Here is a 17,434-nt window from a genome sequence, read left to right on the forward strand (position 1 = left end):
TCGACTGTTTCAGTGTGGTACCACATTACTATGTGATCCAAACCAGAAAATAACGCAGGATCTTGTCCACGAGGGTGTGAAGTGTGCGAAAGTATGAGTCTGATGAGGGCTAATCCCAGACCTAACCTAGACCTAACATGAATTATTCTCTAAATTATTGATCGAAACCAGGTTTAATTGACTGTTTCAGTGTGGCACCACATTACTACGTGATCCAAACCAGTAAAAACCCAGGATCCGTTCAACAAGTATGTGAAGAATGCGAAAGTATGAGTCTGGTGAGTGAAAATCCTCGGCCTAACCTAGACCTAACATGCGTTATCCTCAAAAATATTGATCGAAACCAGGTTTAATCGACTGTTTCAGTGTGGTACCACATTACTACGTGATGCAATCGAGAAAAAGCCCAGGATCTAGCCATCAAGTATGAGAAATATGCGAAAGTATGAGCCTGATGAGGGCGAATCCCAGACCTATCCCAGACCTAACTTGCGTTATCCTCTAAAATATTGATCTAAATCAGGTTTAATTGACTGCTTCAGCGTGGTACCACATTACTACGTGATACAATCCAAAAACAGACCAGGATCTAGCCATGAAGTATGAGAAATATGCGAAAGTATGAGCCTGATGAGGGCAAATGCTAGACCTAACCCAAACCTAACATGCGTTATCCTCTAAAATATTTATCAAGACAAGGTTTAATTTAATGTTTCAGTGTGGTACCACATTACTACGTGAACCAAACCAGAAAAAACCCACGATCCGTTCAACAAGTATGTGAAGAATGCGAAAGTATGAGTCTGGTGAGTGAAAATCCTCGGCCTAACCTAGACCTAACATGCGTTATCCTCAAAAATATTGATCGAAACCAGGTTTAATCGACTGTTTCAGTGTGGTACCACATTACTACGTGACCCAAACCAGAAAATAACCCAGGATCTGTTCAACGAGTATGTGAAGTGTGCGAAAGTATGAGTCTGATGAGGGCAAATCCCAGACCTATCCCAGACCTAACATGCGTTATCCTCTAAAATATTAATCAAGACCAGGTTTAATTGATTGTTTCAGTGTGGTTCCACATTACTACGTGATCCAAACCAGAAAAAACCCAGGATCCGTTCAACAAGTATGTGAAGAATGCGAAAGTATGAGTCTGATGAGTGAAAATCCCAGACCTAACCTAGACCTAACATGCGTTATCCTCTAAAATATTTATCAAGAACAGGTTTAATTGAATGTTTCAGTGTGGTACCACATTACTGCGTGAACCAAACCATAAAAAACCCAGGATCTGTTCAACAAGTATGTGAAGAATGCGAAAGTATGAGTCTGATGAGTGAAAATTCCAGGGCTAACCTAGACCTAACATGCGTTATCCTCTAAAATTTTGATCCAAACCAGGTTTAGTGGACTGCTTCAGTGTGGTACCACTTTACTACGTGATCCAAAGCAGAAAAAACCCTCGATCAGGTCAACATGTATGTTAATACTGCGAAAGTATGACCCTCATGAGGGCAAATCCCAGGCCTAACCTAGACCTAACATGCGTTGTCCTCTAAAATATTGATGGAAACCAGGTTTAATTGGCTGTTTCAGTGTTGTACTTCATTACTACGTGATGCAGTCCAGAAAAAGCCCAGGATCTAGCCATCAAGTATGAGAAATATGCGAAAGTATGAGCCTGATGAGGGCAAATCATAGACCCAACCCAGACCTATCATGCGTTATCCTCTAAAATATTGATCGAAACCAGTTTTAATTGACTGTTTCAGCGTGGTACCACATTACTACGTGATCCAAACCAGTAAAAACCCAGGATCCGTTCAACAAGCATGTGAAGAATGCGAAAGTATGAGTCTGATGAGTGAAAAACCCCGGCCTAACCTAGACCTAACATGCGTTATCCTCAAAAATATTGATCGAAACCTGGTTTAATCGACTGTTTCAGTGTGTTACCACATTACTATGTGATCCAAACCAGAAAATAACCCAGGTTCTGTTCAACGAGTATGTGAAGTGTGCGAAAGTATGAGTCTGATGAGGGCAAATCCCAGACCTATCCCAGACCTAACATGCGTTATCCTCTAAAATATTTATCAATACCAGGTTTAATTGATTGTTTCAGTGTGGTCCCACATTACTACGTGATCCAAACCAGAAAAAACCCAGGATCCGTTCAACAAGTATGTGAAGAATGCGAAAGTATGAGTCTGATGAGTGAAAATCCCAGACCTAACCTAGACCTAACATGCGTTATCCTCTAAAATAGTGATCCAAACCAGGTTTAATGGACTGTTTCAGTGTGGTACCACACTACTACGTGATCCAAACCAGAAAAAACCCAGGATCTGTTCAACAAGTATGTGAAAATCGCGAAAGTATGAGCCTGATGTGGGCAAATCCCAGACCTATCCCAGACCAAACTTGCGTTATCCTCTAAAATATTGATCGAAACCAGGTTTAATCGACAGTCTCAGTGTGGTACCACATTGCTACGTGATCCAAACCAGAAAAAACCCAGGATCAGTTCAACAAGTATGTGAAAAACGCGAAAGTATGAGCCTGATGAGGGCGTATCCCAGACCTATCCCAGACCTAACTTGCGTTATCCTCTAAAATATTGATGGAAACCAGGTTTAATTGACTGTTTCCGTGTTGTACTTCATTACTACGTGATGCAATCCAGAAAAAGCCCAGGATCTAGCCATCGAGTATGAGAAATATGCGAAAGAATGAGCCTGATGAGAGCAAATCCCAGACCTAACCTAGACCTAACATGAAATATTCTCCAAAACATTGATCGAAACCAGGTTTAATTGACTGTTTCAGTGTGGTCCCACATTACTACGTGATCCAAATCAGAAAAAACCCAGGATCCGTTCAACAAGTATGTGAAGAATGCGAAAGTATGTGTCTGATGAGTGAAAATTCCAGGCCTAACCTAGACCTAACATGCGTTATCCTCTAAAATAGTGATCGAAACCAGGTTTAATTGACTGTTTTAGTTGTGGTACCACTTTACTACGTGATCCAAAGCAGAAAAAACCCTCGATCAGGTCAACATGCATGTTAAAACTGCGAAAGTATGACCCTGATGAGGGCAAATCCCAGGCCTAACCTAGACCTAACATGCGTGATCTTCTAAAATATTGAGCGAAACCAGGTTTAATTGACTGTTTCAATGTGGTACCACATTACCACGTGATGCAATCCAGAAATATCCCAGGATATAGCCATGAAGTATAAGAAATATGCGAAAGTATGAGTCTGATGGGGGCAAATCCCAGACCTATCCCAGACCAAACTTGCGTTATCCTCTAAAATATTTATCAAGACCAGGTTTAATTGATTGTTTCAGTGTGGTCCCACATTACTACGTGATCCAAATCAGAAAAAACCCAGGATCCGTTCAACAAGTATGTGAAGAATGCGAAAGTATGTGTCTGATGAGTGAAAATCCCAGGCCTAACCTAGACCTAACATGCGTTATCCTCAAAAATATTGATCGAAACCTGGTTTAATCGACTGTTTCAGTGTGGTACCACACTACTACGTGACCCAAACCAGAAAAAACCCAGGATCTGATCAACAAGTATGTGAAAAACGCGAAAGTATGAGCCTGATGGCGGCAAATCCCAGACCTATCCCAGACCTAACTTGCGTTATCCTCTAAAATATTGATCGAAACCAGGTTTAATTGACTGTTTCAGTGTGGTACCACATTACTACGTGATCCAATCCAGAAATAGCCCAGGATCTAGCCATGAAGTATGAGAATTATGCGAAAGTATGAGCCTGATGGGGGCAAATCCTAGACCTAACCCAAACCTAACATGCGTTATCCTCTAAAATATTTATCAAGACCAGGTTTAGTTGAATGTTTCAGTGTGGTACCACATTACTACGTGATCCAAACCAGTAAAAACCCAGGATCCGTTCAACAAGTATGTGGAGAATGCGAAAGTATGAGTCTGATGAGTGAAAATCCCCGGCCTAACCTAGACCTAACATGCGTTATCCTCAAAAATATTGATCGAAACAAGGTTTAATCGACTGTTTGAGTGTGGTACCACACTACTACGTGACCCAAGCCGGAAAAAACCCAGGATCTGTTCAAGAAGTATGTGAAAAACGCGAAAGTATGAGCCTGATGAGGGCAAATCCCAGACCTATCCCAGACCTAACTTGCGTTATCCTCTAATATATTTATCAAGACCAGGTTTAATTCATTGTTTCAGTGTGGTCCCACATTACTACGTGATCCAAACCAGAAAAAACCCATGATCCGTTCAACAAGTATGTGAAGAATGCGAAAGTATGAGTCTGATGAGTGAAAGTCCCTGGCCTAACCTAGACCTAACATGCGTTATCCTCAAAAATATTCATCGAAACCTGGTTTAATCGACTGTTTCAGTGTGGTACCACATTACTACCGGACCCAAACCAGAAAAAACCCAGGATCAGTTCAACAAGTATGTGAAAAACGCGAAAGTATCAGCCTGATGAGGGCGAATCCCAGACCTAACTTGCGTTGTCCTCTAAGATATTGATGGAAACCAGGTTTAATTGACTGTTTCAGTGTTGTACTTCATTACTACGTGATGCAATCCAGAAAAAGCCCAGGATCTAGCCATGAAGTATGAGAAACATGCGAAAGTATGAGCCTGACGAGGGCAAAGCCTAGACCTAACCCAGACCTAAGATGCGTTATCCTCTAAAATATTTATCATGACCAGGTTTAATTGATTGTTTCAGTGCGGCCCCACATTACTACGTGATCCAAACCAGAAAAAACCCAGGATCCGTTCATCAAGTATGTGAAGAATGCGAAAGTATGAGTCTGATGTGTGAAAATCCCAGGCCTAACCTAGACCTAACATGCGTTATCCTCAAAATTATTGATCGAAACCAGGTTTAATCAACTGTTTCAGTGTGGTACCATTTTTATGGTACGTGATCCAAACCAGAAAAAACCCAGGATCAGTTCAACAAGTACGTGAAAAACGCGAAAGTATCAGCCTGATGAGGGCGAATCCCAGACCTAACCCAGACCTAACTTGCGTTATCCTCTAAAATATTGATCGAACCCAGGTTTAATTGACTGTTTCAGCGTGGTACCGCATTACTACGTGATATAATCCAGAAACAGCCCAGGATCTAGCCATGAAGTATGAGAAATATGCGAAAGTATGAGCCTGATGAGGGCAAATCCTAGACCTAACCCGAACCTAACATGCGTTATCCTCTAAAATATTGATCCAAACCAGGTTTAATGGACTGCTTCAGTGTGGTACCATTTTACTACGTGATGCAAAGCAGAAAAAACCCTCGATCAGGTCAACATGTATGTTAAAACTGCGAAAGTATGATCCTGATGAGGGCAAATCCCAGGCCTATCCCAGACCTAACATGCGTTGTCCTCTAAAATATTGATGGAAACCAGGTTTAATTGACTGTTTCAGTGTGGTACCACATTACTACGTGATACAATCCAGAAAAACTCCAGGATCTAGCCATCAAGTATGAGAAATATGCGAAAGAATGAGCCTGATGAGAGCAAATCTCAGACCTAACCTAGACCTAACATGAATTATACTCTAAAATATTTATCAAGACCAGGTTTAATTGAATGTTTCAGTCTGGTCCCACATTACTACGTGATGCAAACCAGAAAAAACCCAGGATCCGTTCAACAAGTATGTGAAAAACGCGAAAGTATGAGCCTGATGAAGGCAAATCCCAGACCTATCTCAGACCTAACTTGCGTTGTCCTCTAAGATATTGATGGAAACCAGGTTTAATTGACTGTTTCAGTGTTGTACTTCATTATTACGTGATGCAATCCAGAAAAAGCCCAGAATCTAGCCATGAAGTATGAGAAATATGCGAAAGTATGAGCCTGACAAGGGCAAATCCTAGACCTAACCCAGACCTAACATGCGTTATCCTCTAAAATATTTATCAATACCAGGTTTAATTGATTGTTTCAGTGTGGTCCCACATTACTACGTGATCCAAACCAGAAAAAACCCAGGATCCGTTCAACAAGTATGTGAAGAATGCGAAAGTATGAGTCTGATGAGTGAAAATCCCAGACCTAACCTAGACCTAACATGCGTTATCCTCTAAAATAGTGATCCAAACCAGGTTTAATGGACTGTTTCAGTGTGGTACCACACTACTACGTGATCCAAACCAGAAAAAACCCAGGATCTGTTCAACAAGTATGTGAAAATCGCGAAAGTATGAGCCTGATGTGGGCAAATCCCAGACCTATCCCAGACCAAACTTGCGTTATCCTCTAAAATATTGATCGAAACCAGGTTTAATCGACAGTCTCAGTGTGGTACCACATTGCTACGTGATCCAAACCAGAAAAAACCCAGGATCAGTTCAACAAGTATGTGAAAAACGCGAAAGTATGAGCCTGATGAGGGCGTATCCCAGACCTATCCCAGACCTAACTTGCGTTATCCTCTAAAATATTGATGGAAACCAGGTTTAATTGACTGTTTCCGTGTTGTACTTCATTACTACGTGATGCAATCCAGAAAAAGCCCAGGATCTAGCCATCGAGTATGAGAAATATGCGAAAGAATGAGCCTGATGAGAGCAAATCCCAGACCTAACCTAGACCTAACATGAAATATTCTCCAAAACATTGATCGAAACCAGGTTTAATTGACTGTTTCAGTGTGGTCCCACATTACTACGTGATCCAAATCAGAAAAAACCCAGGATCCGTTCAACAAGTATGTGAAGAATGCGAAAGTATGTGTCTGATGAGTGAAAATCCCAGACCTAACCTAGACCTAACATGCGTTATCCTCTAAAATAGTGATCCAAACCAGGTTTAATGGACTGTTTCAGTGTGGTACCACACTACTACGTGATCCAAACCAGAAAAAACCCAGGATCTGTTCAACAAGTATGTGAAAATCGCGAAAGTATGAGCCTGATGTGGGCAAATCCCAGACCTATCCCAGACCAAACTTGCGTTATCCTCTAAAATATTGATCGAAACCAGGTTTAATCGACAGTCTCAGTGTGGTACCACATTGCTACGTGATCCAAACCAGAAAAAACCCAGGATCAGTTCAACAAGTATGTGAAAAACGCGAAAGTATGAGCCTGATGAGGGCGTATCCCAGACCTATCCCAGACCAAACTTGCGTTATCCTCTAAAATATTTATCAAGACCAGGTTTAATTGATTGTTTCAGTGTGGTCCCACATTACTACGTGATCCAAATCAGAAAAAACCCAGGATCCGTTCAACAAGTATGTGAAGAATGCGAAAGTATGTGTCTGATGAGTGAAAATCCCAGGCCTAACCTAGACCTAACATGCGTTATCCTCAAAAATATTGATCGAAACCTGGTTTAATCGACTGTTTCAGTGTGGTACCACACTACTACGTGACCCAAACCAGAAAAAACCCAGGATCTGATCAACAAGTATGTGAAAAACGCGAAAGTATGAGCCTGATGGCGGCAAATCCCAGACCTATCCCAGACCTAACTTGCGTTATCCTCTAAAATATTGATCGAAACCAGGTTTAATTGACTGTTTCAGTGTGGTACCACATTACTACGAGATCCAATCCAGAAATAGCCCAGGATCTAGCCATGAAGTATGAGAATTATGCGAAAGTATGAGCCTGATGAGGGCAAATCCTAGACCTAACCCAAACCTAACATGCGTTATCCTCTAAAATATTTATCAAGACCAGGTTTAGTTGAATGTTTCAGTGTGGTACCACATTACTACGTGATCCAAACCAGTAAAAACCCAGGATCCGTTCAACAAGTATGTGGAGAATGCGAAAGTATGAGTCTGATGAGTGAAAATCCCCGGCCTAACCTAGACCTAACATGCGTTATCCTCAAAAATATTGATCGAAACCAGGTTTAATCGACTGTTTGAGTGTGGTACCACACTACTACGTGACCCAAGCCGGAAAAAACCCAGGATCTGTTCAAGAAGTATGTGAAAAACGCGAAAGTATGAGCCTGATGAGGGCAAATCCCAGACCTATCCCAGACCTAACTTGCGTTATCCTCTAATATATTTATCAAGACCAGGTTTAATTCATTGTTTCAGTGTGGTCCCACATTACTACGTGATCCAAACCAGAAAAAACCCATGATCCGTTCAACAAGTATGTGAAGAATGCGAAAGTATGAGTCTGATGAGTGAAAGTCCCTGGCCTAACCTAGACCTAACATGCGTTATCCTCAAAAATATTCATCGAAACCTGGTTTAATCGACTGTTTCAGTGTGGTACCACATTACTACCGGACCCAAACCAGAAAAAACCCAGGATCAGTTCAACAAGTATGTGAAAAACGCGAAAGTATGAGCCTGATGAGGGCGAATCCCAGACCTAACTTGCGTTGTCCTCTAAGATATTGATGGAAACCAGGTTTAATTGACTGTTTCAGTGTTGTACTTCATTACTACGTGATGCAATCCAGAAAAAGCCCAGGATCTAGCCATGAAGTATGAGAAACATGCGAAAGTATGAGCCTGACGAGGGCAAAGCCTAGACCTAACCCAGACCTAAGATGCGTTATCCTCTAAAATATTTATCATGACCAGGTTTAATTGATTGTTTCAGTGCGGCCCCACATTACTACGTGATCCAAACCAGAAAAAACCCAGGATCCGTTCATCAAGTATGTGAAGAATGCGAAAGTATGAGTCTGATGTGTGAAAATCCCAGGCCTAACCTAGACCTAACATGCGTTATCCTCAAAATTATTGATCGAAACCAGGTTTAATCAACTGTTTCAGTGTGGTACCATTTTTATGGTACGTGATCCAAACCAGAAAAAACCCAGGATCAGTTCAACAAGTACGTGAAAAACGCGAAAGTATCAGCCTGATGAGGGCGAATCCCAGACCTAACCCAGACCTAACTTGCGTTATCCTCTAAAATATTGATCGAACCCAGGTTTAATTGACTGTTTCAGCGTGGTACCGCATTACTACGTGATATAATCCAGAAACAGCCCAGGATCTAGCCATGAAGTATGAGAAATATGCGAAAGTATGAGCCTGATGAGGGCAAATCCTAGACCTAACCCGAACCTAACATGCGTTATCCTCTAAAATATTGATCCAAACCAGGTTTAATGGACTGCTTCAGTGTGGTACCATTTTACTACGTGATGCAAAGCAGAAAAAACCCTCGATCAGGTCAACATGTATGTTAAAACTGCGAAAGTATGATCCTGATGAGGGCAAATCCCAGGCCTATCCCAGACCTAACATGCGTTGTCCTCTAAAATATTGATGGAAACCAGGTTTAATTGACTGTTTCAGTGTGGTACCACATTACTACGTGATACAATCCAGAAAAACTCCAGGATCTAGCCATCAAGTATGAGAAATATGCGAAAGAATGAGCCTGATGAGAGCAAATCTCAGACCTAACCTAGACCTAACATGAATTATACTCTAAAATATTTATCAAGACCAGGTTTAATTGAATGTTTCAGTCTGGTCCCACATTACTACGTGATGCAAACCAGAAAAAACCCAGGATCCGTTCAACAAGTATGTGAAAAACGCGAAAGTATGAGCCTGATGAAGGCAAATCCCAGACCTATCTCAGACCTAACTTGCGTTGTCCTCTAAGATATTGATGGAAACCAGGTTTAATTGACTGTTTCAGTGTTGTACTTCATTATTACGTGATGCAATCCAGAAAAAGCCCAGAATCTAGCCATGAAGTATGAGAAATATGCGAAAGTATGAGCCTGACAAGGGCAAATCCTAGACCTAACCCAGACCTAACATGCGTTATCCTCTAAAATATTTATCAATACCAGGTTTAATTGATTGTTTCAGTGTGGTCCCACATTACTACGTGATCCAAACCAGAAAAAACCCAGGATCCGTTCAACAAGTATGTGAAGAATGCGAAAGTATGAGTCTGATGAGTGAAAATCCCAGACCTAACCTAGACCTAACATGCGTTATCCTCTAAAATAGTGATCCAAACCAGGTTTAATGGACTGTTTCAGTGTGGTACCACACTACTACGTGATCCAAACCAGAAAAAACCCAGGATCTGTTCAACAAGTATGTGAAAATCGCGAAAGTATGAGCCTGATGTGGGCAAATCCCAGACCTATCCCAGACCAAACTTGCGTTATCCTCTAAAATATTGATCGAAACCAGGTTTAATCGACAGTCTCAGTGTGGTACCACATTGCTACGTGATCCAAACCAGAAAAAACCCAGGATCAGTTCAACAAGTATGTGAAAAACGCGAAAGTATGAGCCTGATGAGGGCGTATCCCAGACCTATCCCAGACCTAACTTGCGTTATCCTCTAAAATATTGATGGAAACCAGGTTTAATTGACTGTTTCCGTGTTGTACTTCATTACTACGTGATGCAATCCAGAAAAAGCCCAGGATCTAGCCATCGAGTATGAGAAATATGCGAAAGAATGAGCCTGATGAGAGCAAATCCCAGACCTAACCTAGACCTAACATGAAATATTCTCCAAAACATTGATCGAAACCAGGTTTAATTGACTGTTTCAGTGTGGTCCCACATTACTACGTGATCCAAATCAGAAAAAACCCAGGATCCGTTCAACAAGTATGTGAAGAATGCGAAAGTATGTGTCTGATGAGTGAAAATTCCAGGCCTAACCTAGACCTAACATGCGTTATCCTCTAAAATAGTGATCGAAACCAGGTTTAATTGACTGTTTTAGTTGTGGTACCACTTTACTACGTGATCCAAAGCAGAAAAAACCCTCGATCAGGTCAACATGCATGTTAAAACTGCGAAAGTATGACCCTGATGAGGGCAAATCCCAGGCCTAACCTAGACCTAACATGCGTGATCTTCTAAAATATTGAGCGAAACCAGGTTTAATTGACTGTTTCAATGTGGTACCACATTACCACGTGATGCAATCCAGAAATATCCCAGGATATAGCCATGAAGTATAAGAAATATGCGAAAGTATGAGTCTGATGGGGGCAAATCCCAGACCTATCCCAGACCAAACTTGCGTTATCCTCTAAAATATTTATCAAGACCAGGTTTAATTGATTGTTTCAGTGTGGTCCCACATTACTACGTGATCCAAATCAGAAAAAACCCAGGATCCGTTCAACAAGTATGTGAAGAATGCGAAAGTATGTGTCTGATGAGTGAAAATCCCAGGCCTAACCTAGACCTAACATGCGTTATCCTCAAAAATATTGATCGAAACCTGGTTTAATCGACTGTTTCAGTGTGGTACCACACTACTACGTGACCCAAACCAGAAAAAACCCAGGATCTGATCAACAAGTATGTGAAAAACGCGAAAGTATGAGCCTGATGGCGGCAAATCCCAGACCTATCCCAGACCTAACTTGCGTTATCCTCTAAAATATTGATCGAAACCAGGTTTAATTGACTGTTTCAGTGTGGTACCACATTACTACGTGATCCAATCCAGAAATAGCCCAGGATCTAGCCATGAAGTATGAGAATTATGCGAAAGTATGAGCCTGATGAGGGCAAATCCTAGACCTAACCCAAACCTAACATGCGTTATCCTCTAAAATATTTATCAAGACCAGGTTTAGTTGAATGTTTCAGTGTGGTACCACATTACTACGTGATCCAAACCAGTAAAAACCCAGGATCCGTTCAACAAGTATGTGGAGAATGCGAAAGTATGAGTCTGATGAGTGAAAATCCCCGGCCTAACCTAGACCTAACATGCGTTATCCTCAAAAATATTGATCGAAACCAGGTTTAATCGACTGTTTGAGTGTGGTACCACACTACTACGTGACCCAAGCCGGAAAAAACCCAGGATCTGTTCAAGAAGTATGTGAAAAACGCGAAAGTATGAGCCTGATGAGGGCAAATCCCAGACCTATCCCAGACCTAACTTGCGTTATCCTCTAATATATTTATCAAGACCAGGTTTAATTCATTGTTTCAGTGTGGTCCCACATTACTACGTGATCCAAACCAGAAAAAACCCATGATCCGTTCAACAAGTATGTGAAGAATGCGAAAGTATGAGTCTGATGAGTGAAAGTCCCTGGCCTAACCTAGACCTAACATGCGTTATCCTCAAAAATATTCATCGAAACCTGGTTTAATCGACTGTTTCAGTGTGGTACCACATTACTACCGGACCCAAACCAGAAAAAACCCAGGATCAGTTCAACAAGTATGTGAAAAACGCGAAAGTATGAGCCTGATGAGGGCGAATCCCAGACCTAACTTGCGTTGTCCTCTAAGATATTGATGGAAACCAGGTTTAATTGACTGTTTCAGTGTTGTACTTCATTACTACGTGATGCAATCCAGAAAAAGCCCAGGATCTAGCCATGAAGTATGAGAAACATGCGAAAGTATGAGCCTGACGAGGGCAAAGCCTAGACCTAACCCAGACCTAAGATGCGTTATCCTCTAAAATATTTATCATGACCAGGTTTAATTGATTGTTTCAGTGCGGCCCCACATTACTACGTGATCCAAACCAGAAAAAACCCAGGATCCGTTCATCAAGTATGTGAAGAATGCGAAAGTATGAGTCTGATGTGTGAAAATCCCAGGCCTAACCTAGACCTAACATGCGTTATCCTCAAAATTATTGATCGAAACCAGGTTTAATCAACTGTTTCAGTGTGGTACCATTTTTATGGTACGTGATCCAAACCAGAAAAAACCCAGGATCAGTTCAACAAGTACGTGAAAAACGCGAAAGTATCAGCCTGATGAGGGCGAATCCCAGACCTAACCCAGACCTAACTTGCGTTATCCTCTAAAATATTGATCGAACCCAGGTTTAATTGACTGTTTCAGCGTGGTACCGCATTACTACGTGATATAATCCAGAAACAGCCCAGGATCTAGCCATGAAGTATGAGAAATATGCGAAAGTATGAGCCTGATGAGGGCAAATCCTAGACCTAACCCGAACCTAACATGCGTTATCCTCTAAAATATTGATCCAAACCAGGTTTAATGGACTGCTTCAGTGTGGTACCATTTTACTACGTGATGCAAAGCAGAAAAAACCCTCGATCAGGTCAACATGTATGTTAAAACTGCGAAAGTATGATCCTGATGAGGGCAAATCCCAGGCCTATCCCAGACCTAACATGCGTTGTCCTCTAAAATATTGATGGAAACCAGGTTTAATTGACTGTTTCAGTGTGGTACCACATTACTACGTGATACAATCCAGAAAAACTCCAGGATCTAGCCATCAAGTATGAGAAATATGCGAAAGAATGAGCCTGATGAGAGCAAATCTCAGACCTAACCTAGACCTAACATGAATTATACTCTAAAATATTTATCAAGACCAGGTTTAATTGAATGTTTCAGTCTGGTCCCACATTACTACGTGATGCAAACCAGAAAAAACCCAGGATCCGTTCAACAAGTATGTGAAAAACGCGAAAGTATGAGCCTGATGAAGGCAAATCCCAGACCTATCTCAGACCTAACTTGCGTTGTCCTCTAAGATATTGATGGAAACCAGGTTTAATTGACTGTTTCAGTGTTGTACTTCATTATTACGTGATGCAATCCAGAAAAAGCCCAGAATCTAGCCATGAAGTATGAGAAATATGCGAAAGTATGAGCCTGACAAGGGCAAATCCTAGACCTAACCCAGACCTAACATGCGTTATCCTCTAAAATATTTATCAACACCAGGTTTAATTGATTGTTTCAGTGTGGTCCCACATTACTACGTGATCCAATCCAGAAATAGCCCAGGATCTAGCCATGAAGTATGAGAAATATGCGAAAGTATGAGCCTGACAAGGGCAAATCCTAGACCTAACCCAGACCTAACATGCGTTATCCTCAAAAATATTGATCGAAACCGGGTTTAATCGACTGTTTCAGTGTGGTACCACATTACTACCTGACACAAACCAGAAAAAACCCAGGATCTGTTCAACAAGTATGTGAAGAATGCGAAAGTATGAGTCTGATGAGTGAAAATCCCAGACCTATCCCAGACCAAACTTGCGTTATCCTCTAAACTATTGATCGAAACCAGGTTTAATGGACTGCTTCAGTGTGGTACCACTTTACTACGTGATCCAAAGCAGTAAAAACCCTCGATCAGGCCAACATGTATGTTAAAACTGCGAAAGTATGACCCTGATGAGGGCAAATCCCAGGCCTAACCTAGACCTAACATGCGTTATCTTCTAAAATATTGATCGAAACCAGGTTTAATCGACTGTTTCAGTGTTGTACTTCATTACTACGTGATGCAATCCAGAAAAAGCCCAGGAACTAGTCATCTAGTATGAGAAATATGCGAAAGTATGAGCCTGATGAGAGCAAATCCCAGACCTAACCTAGACCTAACATGAATTATTCTCTAAAATATTTATCAAAACCAGGTTTAATTGACTGTTTCAGTGTGGTACCACATTACTACGTGATCCAATCCAGAAATAGCCCAGGATCCAGCCATGAAGTACGAGAAATATACGAAAGAATGAGCCTGATGAGGGCAAATACCAGACCTAACCTAGACCTAACATGCGTTGTCCTCTAAAATATTAATGGAAACCAGGTTTAATTGACTGTTTCAGTGTTGTACTTCATTACTACGTGATGCAATCCAGAAAAAGCCCAGGATCTAGCCGTTAAGTATGAGAAATATGCGAAAGAATGAGCCTGATGAGAGCAAATCCCAGACCTAATCTAGACCTAACATGAATTATTCTCTAAAATATTGATCAAAACCAGGTTTAATTGACTGTTTCAGTGTGGTACCACATTACTACGTGATCCAATCCAGAAATAGCCCAGGATCCAGCCATGAAGTACGAGAAATATACGAAAGAATGAGCCTGAGGAGAGCAAATCCCAGACCTAACCTAGACCTAACATGAATTATTCTCTAAAATATTGTTCAAAACCAGGTTTAATTGACTGTTTCAGTGTGGTACCACATTACTACGTGATCCAATCCAGAAATAGCCCAGGATCCAGCCATGAAGTATGAGAAATATGCGAAAGTATGAGCCTGATGAGGGCAAATACCAGACCTAACCTGGACCTAACATGAATTATTCTCTAAAATATTGATAAAACCAGGTTTAATTGACTGTTTCAGTGTTGTACTTCATTACTACGTGATGCAATCCAGAAAAAGCCCAGGATCTAGCCGTTAAGTATGAGAAATATGCGAAAGAATGAGCCTGATGAGAGCAAATCCCACACCTAACCTAGACCTAACATGAATTATTCTCTAAAATATTGATCAAAACCAGGTTTAATGGACTGTTTCTGTGTGGTACCACACTACTACGTGATCCAAACCAGAAAAAACCCAGGATCTGTTCAACAAGTATGTGAAAAACGCGAAATTATGAGTCTGATGAGGTCAAATCCCGGACCTATCCCAGACTTAACTTGCGTTATCCTCTAAAATATTGATCGAAACCAGGTTTAATCGACTGTTTCAGCGTGGTACCACATTACTATGTGATACAATCCAGAAACAGCCCAGGATCCAGCCATGAAGTATGAGAAATATGCGAAAGTATGAGCCTGATGAGAGCAAATCCCAGACCTAACCTAGACCTAACATGCGTTATCCTGTAAAATGTTGATCCAAACCAGGTTTAATGGGCTGTTTCAGTGTGGTACCACACTACTACGTGATCCAAACCAGAAAAAACCCACGATCTGTTCAACAAGTATGTGAAAAACGCGAAAGTATGAGCCTGATGTGGGCAAATCCCAGACCTATCCCAGACCTAACTTGCGTTATCCTCTAAAATATTGATCGAAACCAGGTTTAATTGACTGTTTCAGCGTGGTACCACGTTACTACGTGATGCATTCCAGAAATAGTCCAGGATCCAGCCATCAAGTATGAGAAATATGCGAAAGAATGAGCCTGATGAGAGCAAATCCCAGACCTAACCTAGACCTAACATGAATTATTCTCTAAAATATTGATCCGAACCAGGTTTAATGGACTGTTTCAGTGTGGTCCCACATTACTACGTGATCCAAACCAGAAAAAACCCAGGATCCGTTCAACAAGTATGTGAAGAATGCGAAAGTATGAGCCTGATGAGTGAAAATCCCAGGCCTAACCTAGACCTAACACGCGTTATCCTCAAAAATATTGATCGAAACCTGGTTTAATCGACTGTTCCAGTGTGGTACCACATTACCATGCGATCCAAACCAGAAAATAACCCAGGATCCGTCCAACGAGTATGTGAAGTGTGCGAAAGTATGAGCCTGATGAGAGCAAACCCCAGACCTAACCTAGACCTATCATGCGTTATCCTCTAAAATATTGATCCAAACCAGGTTTAATGGACTGTTTTAGTGTGGTACCACACTACTACGTGATCCAAACCAGAAAAAACCCAGGATCTGTTCAACAAGTATGTGAAAAACGCGAAAGTATGAGCCTGATGAGGGCAAGTCCAAGACCTAACCCAGACCTAACATGCGTAATCCTCTAAAATATTTATCAAGACCAGGTTTAATTGAATGTTTCAGTGTGGTACCACATTACTACGTGATGCAATCCTGAAAAAGCCCAGGATCTAGCCATCAAGTTTGAGAAATATGCGAAAGAATGAGCCTGATGAGGGCAAATCCTAAACCTAACCCAGTCCTAACATGCGTTATCCTCTAAAATATTGATCGCAAGCAGGTTTAATGGACTGTTTCAGTGTGGTATCACACTACTACGTGATCCAAACCAGAAAAAACCCAGGATCCGTTCAACAAGTATGTGAAGAATGCGAAAGTATGAGCCTGATGAGTGAAAATCCCAGGCCTAACCTAGACCTAACATGCGTTATCCTCAAAAATATTGATCGAAACCTGGTTTAATCGACTGTTCCAGTGTGGTACCACATTACTATGCGATCCAAACCAGAAAATAACCCAGGATCTGTCCAACGAGTATGTGAAGTGTGCGAAAGTATGGGCCTGATGAGAGCAAACCCCAGACCTAACCTAGACCTAACATGAATTATTTTCTAAAATATTGATCGAAACCAGGTTTAATTGACTGTTTCAGTGTGGTACCACATTACTACGTGATCCAAACCAGAAAAAACCCTGGATCCGTTCAACAAGTATCTGAAGAATGCGAAAGTATGAGCCTGATGAGTGAAAATCCCAGGCCTAACCTAGACCTAACATGCGTTATCCTCAAAAATATTGATCGATACCTGGTTTAATCGACTGTTCCAGTGTGGTACCACATTACTATGCGATCCAAACCAGAAAATAACCCAGGATCTGTCCAACGAGTATGTGAAGTGTGCGAAAGTATGAGCCTGATGAGAGCAAACCCCAGACCTAACCTAGACCTAACATGAATTATTTTCTAAAATATTGATCGAAACCAGGTTTAATTGACTGTTTCAGTGTGGTACCACATT

Source organism: Colletes latitarsis, unplaced genomic scaffold, assembly GCF_051014445.1.
Source record: "Colletes latitarsis isolate SP2378_abdomen unplaced genomic scaffold, iyColLati1 scaffold0027, whole genome shotgun sequence".
Taxonomy (NCBI): Eukaryota; Metazoa; Arthropoda; class Insecta; order Hymenoptera; family Colletidae; genus Colletes; species Colletes latitarsis.